Below are 8,393 nucleotides of genomic sequence, written 5' to 3'. Positions count from 1 at the left end.
GGAAGGTTATTGGTGAAACAAAGAAGAATGTTGGTTGATCAAAGTTTCAAATTGGAGAAATGACAGGCTGAAGAGTTTAAGAAACAGAATCAACTTAGTAGACCACGACAGTCGACTAAGTGCTCTTTGCCTAGATCTGCAAACCAGAAACAGAATCAACTTAGTCGACTAAGTCAGTCGACTAAGAACTCTTTGTCTGCAATTTGAACCAGAGCACTACAAGACAGATTAATGGCTAGAACTCATCCTCAACTATTTCCAACGGCCATTAACTGTCAAATTGCCATCAGAGTTGTTTCTCGAAGTATAAAAGGGTCTTTTAATGGTTAAAAATCAGTTTTTGAGAGAATTGAAGGCTTCCAAATGATATAGAGCTGAAAAATCAGAAAATCTTCTCTATACCTTACTGCACTTAAACTCTCATCTTTTGTAATTGTGTTCAGCACTTCATCTTGTACCATCTAGATCAAGTAAGTGATCATAGGTACTTCTTTATTTCTTCTCTTCTTGTACACTTAGAGTGAGGTGAGTCACTCTAAGGGATTTATTCAAGCTTGAATTGCTTGATTGAGTGTAAAGGTTCCAACTTAGCCTAGAAAAGTTAGTTGTTGGGTTTTGGTTGATCCTAGTAAAAACCATTGTTGTAGGTTGTGGTTGAGCCTTAGAAAAACCACTTTGGGTTTTAGTTTAGCCCGTGAAAAACTAGTGTAAAAGGTTGTGGTTGAGCCTTGAAAAACCACTTTGGGTTTTGGTTGATCCCGTGAAAAACCATTACTAAAGGTTGTGGCTGAGCCTGCGAAAAGTCATTGTAAAAGCTTGGTGGAAGCTTGTGAAATCCACTATTTTTAGTGATTTGGTTTGAAAAATCCTTGGCTAAACAATCAAGGTAGTTGATGTAGGTCTTAGATCAAACCACTCTAAATTGTTGTGCATTGTCTACTATATTTTTATTTTTTTTGTGTTGGAAATTAGTTCCTCATCTTATCAAGAGCCGATTTGTGCTATTCACCCCCCTCTAGCACATATTATTGGGACCAACAGATGCATGATCAGAACTTGCACATCTTTTAGTACTGGACCTCTACCTGATTGATGAGGACCATTCATATCTAAAATTTCTATCTCATGTTTCTCCTAAAAAGACTTGACTTCTTGAGATAAAATATTCTCTAAAGTTTTGAGTAACTTTCGTTTTTTTTACTAACTCTCTTTGTTGTAATTACTAAATTCATTGCATTAATAATGTCTTGTGAAGGGTTTAAAAAAAACTGAAAGGTTTCTATCAATAGAAGAAAAAAGGAAAGAAAAATTATTCTAAAATTTGGGAAACAAAACATCCCAGCCATTAGCTCTAAAGTTTTGAATAACTTTCTTTGTTGTAGCTACTAAATTCATTGCATTAGCAATGTCTTGCGAATGGTTAAAAAACATATTAAAATTCGAGCTTAGAAAGAATTGGATCTAGGCCTTAAAATGTTGACTCAAATGACTTACCACTATTCCAAACCAATTTATTTGATTTATTTAGGGATGACAAAACCATATATTTTAAATTTTATACACATAAAAATAAATAAAAAAAAAAAAACTCAAGGGTGGCAACCACCAACCCTTGCCACCTTTCTACTTCTGCTAATGAGCGTACAAAGGGAAAAAAGATCAAAAAAGATGAAGGGTAAAAAAAAAAACTCTAAAGGTCTCTAGGCAGTGTACAGGAAACAAAAAGAAAAAGAGATTAAGGGTTAAAAACAAACTGAAGGGCTTGTATGTAGCTATCAAGATAAAAAGGTTGAAATTTGGACATGGGAAAAAAAAGGAAAAAAAGAAAAAAAAATTGAAATTTGGACAAAGGAAAAACAAAGAAAAGGAAAATTTTTTTGAAATTTGGACATGGCAGGTTAAGTTAGAAGACTTACCATTATTCCAAAACAATTTATTTCATTTGAATAAAGGTGGGAAAAATATATATTTTCAACTTTATACACATAAATATAAAAACTATTAAAAACTGCCCTGCCACCCATCTCCTTTAACCTCTACTCGCATCTACTCTAGTTTCATTTAAAGTAAAAGATAGAATTATAAGGTGTTCTCTCTTTAAGGCTCTCAAAGCATTTGTCACTTTTTTAATGCCTAGAGACTCACTTTTATAATATAAAATCCAAAGTAAAATATGATTAAGACTTACGTGGAACAAGAAGATTAAAACTGCACAACTTCTCAATGTTATACACAAACTAGAATCCTAGTGAAATAAGATTTTGAATTCTAAGTAACCCAAAACTCAACAAGTCTCCACCTTTAACTTGAATTCAAACCCCTTAAACTGCTTCCACCAATTACACCCAATTGTAACTCTCCAACTCCACCTACTTTCAACAACTTTAACAACTTTCCAAGCACGAGACTTTCCAAATCATTGATTTTCAAAATTACCTCAACTACACATAATGAATTAAGCATGGTCCAACACTCGATTCCACAAATGACCAATGTGACTTCGGAGAAGGACCTTAATAATTGCTCAAATTCAGTAACACTGACAAGATTTTTCATCCTTTCATAATTGTTTACACTATAGGAACCTTTCATCACCTCATTAATAAATGAAATCCCACTTGGGGAGTAACCATCTCTTGTGCACTATTCCCATCTCTTTGAGGCCTCATATTTTAGGTGCTACAATCAATTACACAAATTCCACCTCATTAAGACCATATCACCTTGTGTGACTTTGACCATTTCAACATAGGTAAAAAATTCATACCCTTAGAGTTTAATTGACTTAATGATATTAGCTTTTTACACATTTTTGGGACATAGGCCACACCACCAAAAGAGCACACAACCCCATCAAACATTTTGATTCTCACAACTCCAAGATCCATGATCTTCACAATTGACTTATCACCCAAAGTCAAATTCTCGACCACCCTTTCTTGAAATAAATCAAAATAGTCCTCTTGAGAACATACCTAAGTGACACAAGCAAAATCTAGATACCAACCATCACTAGGATTTGCATCCATATCTTCTAAACTTGCAAGAGGAACACAATCATCATCATCAGTAACGAAAACACACTCACCTTCTTTCATTCTTGTTGCTCACACCCTTTTGGTAAAACAATCCCTCTAAAAATGTCTATACTATTTGCATTGAAAACATTGAACAATGTTGAATCTAGACTTACCACCTTTATTTTGAAGTTTGATTTTGAGAAAGTTTATGATTATGTTGATTAGGGTTTCTTGTTATCAGTAATGGAAGCATGGGATTTGGTAGGAAATAGAGATAATGGATTTTTTAGTGTATTTTCGTAGTTAGAGTGGCAGTGCTGGTAAATGGTTCAACAACACAAGAGTTTTCGATTATGGGGGATTGAGACTGAGAGATCCATTATATCCCTTTTCATTTCTCATGGTGGTCAAGGCATTCGATCTTATCATAGCTCAAGTAGAAGACCTCAACCTTTTTAGAGGTATTCAAGTGACGAATCAGGTATGTGTATCTCCATTCATCAATTTGCTGATGATACTATCTTATTTGTAGAAGAAAGTGGGCATGAGGCTTTAAGTATACGTAGATTGATCAAATGTTTTCAACTAGCCTACAAGTTATGTATTAATTTTTCTAAGTCATTTTCATATCTAATTGGCACATCATCTCATATCTGTGAGGCTATGGCCGAGATATTATGATGTCTAGTTGGGTCCCTACCTTTTATTTATTTAGGTGTTCCATTGGGGCAAATCCTAGAAGTGCAATGACATGGGAGCCAGTGGTTCTAACTTTCAGAGCAAGTTGGCAACATGGCAACGCAAATATCTATCTTTTAGGGGTAGGATTATTTTGATTAATTTAGTATTGAACTCATTCCCTATTTATTATTTATCCATCTTTTAGGCTTTTGAAAGAGTTATTAACAAGCTTGAACAGATGAGACAGGATTTCCTATAGGGAGGCACATTAGAGAAGTGAAAAATTGGTAAAGTAAGTTGGTAGGTTGTTTGCAAGCCTAAGGCTAAAGGTGGTTTAGGTAAATCCAATCTTTACAAAAGAATAAGGCTTTGTTTAGTAAATGGTGGTGAGATACCATTCAGAGGAGAATACACTATGGAGAAGACTACTTGTGGAAAAATATGGTGAAGATAGATTTAAATGGGTTCCATCAACCACACACATAATGAAGATGTCCTCGGTATGGAGTCAAATAGTGTAGCTTTCAGCCAAAAAAGGGGTGGACAAGCTAATAAGCTTTAATGGATGTCGATCAATGATTGGAAACAGCACATGAGTATTCTTTTGGTTGGATTTCAATGTTTCTTATCTAAGGCTTTCCCACTAGTCTTAGATAAGGAAAACTTGGCATGTTATATATTTCATGATATAGGGTGGAATATACCTTTTAGACAAAGGCTTTATGATTGGGAAAATCATCAATATTAGGAAATCCTTGACTTTCTTGGTAAGGTGTCATTTATGGATGGTAAGTCAGACATATTGATTTTGGTTAATGATGCTAGAGGTGACTTTTCCATTAAAAAGTTATCTATGGCGTTGGAACATATGAATACACCAGAAGATCGGATGGTGTGGTTTAAATCAATATGAAAATTTGCAATCCCTCCCAAAGTGCAAGGCTTCCTATGGCTAGCTATACTTGGCCAAATCCTCACCAAGTGCTTCCTAAGAACGAAAAAAGTTCCATTTATTGAGACCACAATCTTGTGTTCGTGGTGTAAGGAGGAAATTGAAACTTGTGATCCTATGCTGATATGCCCACTGAGTTGGAAAGTATGGTGTAGTGTTCTTAGATTGTGGGATGTGACTTGTGTGATACCACCATTAATTAAAGCCTTCATTTCATGGGTGGATAGTTGGTGTTGAGGTGGCTCAACTTTTAAATGGATAATTATTTATGGTGTATCTTTTTGGCGACTATGGCTTGCTCGGAATGATTCAATATTAAATGGGAAAAAATGGGATGGTGATGAAAATATGTTTGTCATTAAAATGAGAGCAATGCCATGGGTAAAGGCAATCGAAGGGGAGGAATGTGTAAAGGAGAATAGTTAGTGGGTAAAGCATTGGAAAGTCACTTCACCCACTTCACTTGTACAACTTAGAGTAATTGCAGCATCGTCTCCACTGGGACGTTTGGAACATAAGTTCAATGTGGATGGGTTGGTGTGAGGCAAACCCAATCTAGCAAGTTGTGCAAGAATCCTCCAAGATTTTGAAAGACATGTTAAAAGTATGTTATATGACCCACTAAGAGTGCATTACTCCAACTTTGCTGAGTTGATGGCTATTTACTATGCAATTAAGCTTCTTTCCTCTACTAGTCGGGCAGGATCTTATAAACTTGTTGAATCGAATTCAAAAACTACAGTGACTTAGGTATAGGAGGTTCACACTAGGCCATGGCATATGTGGAAGTTCTTTAATGAACTAGATGGCTTTTGTTATGTTATTAGGGATGTGTCCTTCAATCACATATTCCAAGAAACTGATTCCATGGTCGATTTTTTAGCTAAATTTGAAACTAATAAAAAAGAGGTGTTCGATGCTTGGTGGAACCTATAGTGGTGTTTGGTTATTATATCCCATGTTGTTTACTTCTACATTTGCTCAAAAATTTAAATATGCTACTAAGAGGATTCATGAGCGTGGTTGGACAGTTGCTTGTGCTTTGGTTCTGTCCATTGTTATGTGCATACAGGTTGTTAGAACACCAAATTGGAAAATTTAGAAATTGGCTTCAAGGTTTGTATCATTGCCATTGTCCTGAAGGTTTTTGTAATACTCCGTACTTTGATATGGTGATTAATAAAACTTATTGGATGTCAATTAAGGCATAATAAGGTATTTTGGGTACCAAAGAGATAAGAGGAAATTTTTAAAATAAAATAATATTTTATTAATAAAATAATATTAAAATATTAATATTTTATTCAGTGTCGAAATGTTTCATGAAGAAGGAGTATATGGTCAATCTAAGTGGGGGAGAGGAAGAACGAGGAAATTTCGGAGAAAAATTACGTTAATGAGGCTTGCGTGTCTTTATTAAATAAAGATAGCACGGGGTAAATAATATTTTAAATATTATGGGAACACCGCGTTGGGGTACAAATTTTATATTTCATTTGTACACATGTAAAAGAAGATAATAGAAGGAAATTGGAGATTTAAAGATTTTGGGAGGACTTAATTAAAAGGATGAGAACCTTGAAGGGTAGAATAGTAATTTTGTTACAAAGCTTGGTCAAAGCTTCCAAAGGAAGCTTTGACTCTTCTTTTTTGTTCCTCATGGCCGGGCATCCATGTAAGATTTGCTGGGAATGTAAGGTTTATGTACAAAGAAAGGAAAAGACATAGTTCTGCTGTAAATTTTGAGAGGGAAATAATAAGAGTTTTGCTGCAATTTTTTTTTTAAGGAAATAGAAAGAGTTTGCTACAAATTTTGAAAGGGAAAAAGTTTGATTTTTTTGAAGTTGGTAGAGAAAGAGAGAACTCAGATTCTTAGGGCAGCAGTGGGGGGATCCGGGTTATGCAAACCAAAAGAGAGAAAGCTTGGTTTTTGGTGACAAAAAGGCTGAATAAAAAAAGAGAAAATTTGAGTTCTTTGGACTGATCTAGAGCTAACCAACGATGGAAGTGGAGAGGAGGCTTTAAGCCGTCGGTGGAGAGAGAGAGAGCTGGTGCTGGGAAGCAGCCACACAAGGCTGAACAGTGCATTCCCAAAGCAAACTGTGGGTCTGGTGGAGACTTGAGCTTGGGCCAATTTAGCCTAAATAGGTAAAAGGTTCTTTGCTTTTATTGGGCTTGTTATGAAGTTGCATTATTTTAAGCTAGCCCACTCGCTTCGTTAAATCTTGGTTATTAGTGATATGAATTAAATTTAAATTACTTTAATACAATATTTAAAAATTCTTTTATGATGTGTCATAGGACTAAAGTAAAGGAGAAAATATGAAATTTGAGAAATAGTGCTCAAGTGAAGTTAAGAAATTTTAAATGATTCGTTGTGAAGAATTATTGTTGTCGGAGGAATTTATTTGTGTAATTTAGTTGAAAATGTTAAGTTGAGTGGTATAATATTTCGAAGGAATAAGAAGAAATAATGTGGATTGAAATTGGAAAATAATTGGATAGATTCGAAATGACTGTGGTTATCGTAAATATAGTTAATACTGTGGAAAAATAAGATAGATTTGGGCGGAAGTTAATTAAAAGGTTGAAGTACGGGACATTTTACATAAGTTGTCGATATTATAATTGAATATGGTTTCATGATAGGGTGAGAAACAGAGGTGGGATCGATGCACTAAACATATTGAGTTTGGATTATTGCTAGGACATGTTAAAGTAAAGTTAGAGCATTGTGGTGGCGTGCCAGAGTAAATAACAAGCGATTGGCCAGTGAAAATAGTTAGAGACACCTTCAAACAAATAGCGACCTAATACCTCATTGTTGCCAGGTGAGTGAACTTGCATTTCAAAATGTTTTGGGGAAATGTTTATGTGTTTCAATGAATCATTTGGGAATTTTATTAGTTTTTACTTTAAAATTTCCTGCGAACAAGCCCTTGATAAAATGTTTGATGTTGTAAAATGTGAAATGTTTTAAAGGATGAATCCATATGTTTTTGTATAATGTTGACATATATATATATATACTATGTCATAAATGGTACCATTGTGTGACAAATGCAATCGTGCATGTGCGGGGTGAGGTGCACTTGTTGGTGATGGAGATGGATGGTGATATTGCCTGTGTGCAAGATGTGGGGGGATGTACACGATGGCATTATTTTGTGCATGATGTGAGGGGATGCACACGATGACTCCGGCTATGTGCACTATGTGAGGGGATGCATATGAGCTGGGTGGGATGAGGTGTTCGGCTATGTGCACGATGTGGGGGGATGCACATGAGCTGGATGAGATGTGGTGGTATACTAATTAATATATGCTTAAGTATATGTATATGCAATAGAAAGATTATGATTATAATATGTGATTATATGGCATGATGAATTTTGAAAATTTCCCATTTACTTGTGAGTTAATCTTATTGTAGCAAGAAACATTCTATTTATACTGTCTTGCTTGGATGATTGCTGGAAATTTCCTCTCCTTCCAATTTCATGTTGAATATGGTTCCTTCATCATTAAATGATTTAATAACCAGGGGTTAAATGGAGGGATTTTAATAAGAACTTGAACTAAGTTGTATTGTTTTCAAACTTAATTGCATCATGATTTTTAAATCATTCCTTGTCACTGCTTGTTCCCCTCCTATGTTCACTCACTGAGTTTATACTCACGTTTTCAACTTCATGTTTTCAGATTCAGTGGTGATTGATACGTAGATTGAGGTGTCCGCG

The sequence above is a fragment of the Theobroma cacao genome, chromosome 5 (genome assembly GCF_053813885.1).
Source record: "Theobroma cacao isolate CCN51 chromosome 5, ASM5381388v1, whole genome shotgun sequence".
Lineage (NCBI taxonomy): Eukaryota > Viridiplantae > Streptophyta > Magnoliopsida > Malvales > Malvaceae > Theobroma > Theobroma cacao.
Note: the sequence above shows the minus strand (reverse complement) of the source record.